This window comes from Lepisma saccharinum, chromosome 11 (assembly GCF_977018435.1).
Source record: "Lepisma saccharinum chromosome 11, izLepSacc3.1, whole genome shotgun sequence".
Taxonomy (NCBI): Eukaryota; Metazoa; Arthropoda; class Insecta; order Zygentoma; family Lepismatidae; genus Lepisma; species Lepisma saccharinum.
This window is the reverse complement of record NC_139239.1, coordinates 77708828-77712451: the sequence shown is the minus strand read 5'-3', so window position 1 is coordinate 77712451 and position 3624 is coordinate 77708828.

The following is a 3624-nucleotide window of genomic DNA, read 5'->3' as shown; positions in this document are numbered from 1 at the left end:
ACATGATTCGTTCATTCCTCGCGTGTAACTGGGGTATGCAACCGTGCTCAACTTTTCGGATTTTGTGTTCCGTGCTCATGTTTTGATGTTTGAGGTCGGAATGTGTTGTCTTTAACGCATTTCTCATTGTCACGGTCCTTCTTGCTGCGTTACATACCCTTTCCATGCATTGTTCTTGCTGGAAATCCCCAATTCCTTTGAGGACTCCATTGCGCATGCGTGCAGTGAACTCTTCATAGTGACTTCCGGACTGAGCACATACGATTCCTTTATGATTCCCTTGGAACTGCCTCTCCATCTGTGATAGTATTCGTCCTAGTTAAGTGTTGCGTTCACTTTGTCACCTTTTGCGAGGCTCCTATATCGGAAACGAAGCCTTAGTCGTAAAAATGTTACTCACACTTCTTGCTTGTTTTCGTGTGAGGAATCACCCCCCAAGCGTTGTAAACGACCTTTAGAAACACCCTGTATAACGTTTAAATAATTTGATACAAATGATTGCGATTCAACTTGCTACAAAATTTTAACTCCTGAAGGGACAGGGATTGCCGTATCTCTCCCTTCATCGTTCATATCCTGTCACTGCTGCAACCAACAAGCGCGTTACGATTTGCGGGTTGCATACCCTGCAGGATCGTAGGTAATTTTGCTTTGTCGAATTGAATACGACGATGCTTCATCCCTATATTAAAGGCACAGAGCTACGAAGAAAGGGGTCAAAAGTTGGAATCCTGTTTAAGGCACGCATTTGTCCCTTCATCCATATCATAGTTCATCAGTCATCGTTACGATTAACAAAAGTGGTAGAAAAGCAAAGTAAAATAACTAAAATCAAGGAATTTACTTGTCTTAGGGTCGGATGAATATAGCATTTTACGTAGACGCTTATGGAAGCGTTGCTTTTAAAGTACTCTACGAACATGTTCATTTAACCGCACACACATGGCGCAGTGGTAGCGTCGTCGCCTTGTAATCAAGCGGTCCCGGGTTCGAGTCCCGGTGGAGGCACATAGGTTCTGATCCCTTTTTAAACTATAGGTCCAGTCCCGATTAGCCTTACTGAGCATAAAGTGGACTTAAAACAACAACTCAATAAATCAATCAATCGAACAAAAATAGGTACAAAACAAGGTACTGATTAATGAAAACAAGTTTAACAGCAGTTAAAACACATTTGTTGTATTTGAAGGTAGTATTTATACGAGTACAATGTATATCGAGATTAATAATCGACTTAATGTGCTGTTCTCAACTGGCACAAGCGGGGAGAGGGGGGGAGGCATAACCGAGAATACATCAGAGGCTCTGGGCCTCCCCGATGGCGTAGTGGTAGCGTCGTCGCATTCGGATCCCGGGTTCGATACCCGGTGGAGTCACAAGACACAGTGGTTCAGATCCCATTTTGATATACTGTACGTTCAGTACAGAACAATTCAAGCATCAGAGGCTCTGTTCAATTTTCTATTGATTGGATTATGTTATTTTACGTCGCCTTTCTGCCAATTTTGGTTAACGCGACGTTGCAATGAGATGGATGAAGGGACATACACAGGCACATATGATGACACCATGCAATTCATACAGCGGGTTATATTGGCTGTAGGTCTTGGCAGCAAAGCCTCGGTCGTCTGAAAAAGGCAGTCCAAGGAGTACTACGTGAAGTAGGGTTGATATTTAGGTACATTACAAAAGGGACATCCATTCAATCTTCGAGAACATTTCGATAGAAGTACAACAAACGGGAACCTTGTGTGATATTGTACCCCGTACTTTTAATTTGCACATACTTTTTGAAATGTGAAACCTGACATGAGCAAGGGTGTTCTGTGTGGGTGTCCTTTCATGAGTTCCATCAACCGTTGGTTCTTTTTAGCCCTTCCATTCACCGTGACTAACAAGCCGAATGACTGGAGACAAAAGCACAGAACAAGCAAACATGAGACGGTTTAGCGTTTAACCAATTAGTTGGAAACGGTGCGGCATTATCAAGGGGTCGAGAGTCATAATTCCGTGAAATCACCACGGAGTTTCAATGAGCTTAATTTCGGAATGAGACGAGATATTCTACGACGCTGCTCGTTTCTTAATTTCTTCTTGAAGGATCGCGTTACGTTAATTTCATTCGCGCCGAGTTGTATTATATTTGCGTATGCAACAATGGGAAACACTGTTGACGGCCACCGTGGCTGAGTGGTCTGAGCATCACGCTAACAAGCCAGAGACCCCAGGTTTGAACCATGATCAGGCATGAATGTGTCATGATTCGGGAAAGGATTTTAAGGTGCAAATTATGGTCGGGAAAGGAAAAAAAATGTTTCTGAAAATGTTTTCAAGAATGTGCTGATAAAATGCCTTTATTCCATACTGTCTTCATCATCATCATCATTCTTACTGGTGTAAGTAACGTCCCGCGGAACTTGGCTTTTCTTTTGAAGGGTGGTGCTACAATCAGAGAACTAAATGCATCATATCGATTGATGCACCAGAATGCATCGATTGATGCACTAAAGTATGTTTTGTAGCTTCTTCAAAGAATCATATCCATATTTGATGCATTTGGGTGTATTTTTGTATGTCGTGAAAGAAACACCAAAGTGCACCATTTGATTCAAGTGAGGTTTTTTTTTCAGTCGAGATGTACTTTAATGCATCAGTTGATGTTCCTTGATGCACCTTCCTGCATCTTCTTGGATGATGCACTTAAACGTTTCGTCTGAGCTACATGAAGCATCAAAACGCATCAGCTGATGCATTAAAGTGCATCTTGACTGAAAGAAATCCTCACTTGAATCAAATGATGCACTTTGGTGTTTCTTTCACGATATGCAAAAATGCACCACAATGCATCAAATGTGAATCTGATTCCTTGAAGATGCTACAAAACACACTTGAGTGCATCAATCGATGCATTCTGGTACATCAGTCTATATGACGCATTTAGTTCTCTGAGTGTAGGTAGGAATGGAAAATTTTGTTGATTTCGTTTTTGGGATATGCTTATTCCTGCTGCAACTGCAACAGCTGAGTTTCTAGGGTAGGGAAGAGGTTTTTGCTCCTGTTTACTTGGCTGGAGCTTGAAGTTTTGAGGTGTTGTCCTCGAAAGGGTTTAATTTGCCTCCTTAGAGCCTGAGCGTACCGGCAGTTCGTTGGGGGTGGGGGTTGTCTCCCTCGGCTGGTATGAAGGAAGTGAAGGATTTGGTTCTTCCAAAGAAAGTACAAGGAAATTTCAAGAAAGGTATATGAATTTACATTGGGTCTTTGGTTCCTAATTTATTTTGATTTTGCAATTCGGCGTATTTTGATGGGGGATTAATTAGCGCCCGCCTTCTGTATATAATGCGCGCGGACCGCATAGAGAACTGTGCTTCTGCCGAATAGGTTACGTTGAAGTTTGTGTTTTCTCTCGCGGGTTTTGCTACATTATCTTAAGAACTATTGGGTCTGAAATGATTATATTGTACTATTTTATAGCTCTCGTTCCGCTCTACAAAATGAGACTATAGGATTTTATATAGCTGCTCAAAAAGAGTGAATTTTTTTTTCTGTCCAATATTTTTTAACAAAACATGAAAAAAGAGTAGGCTTGAAGAGAGAGGACAAATATATCTGGATTCTTACTCAGGT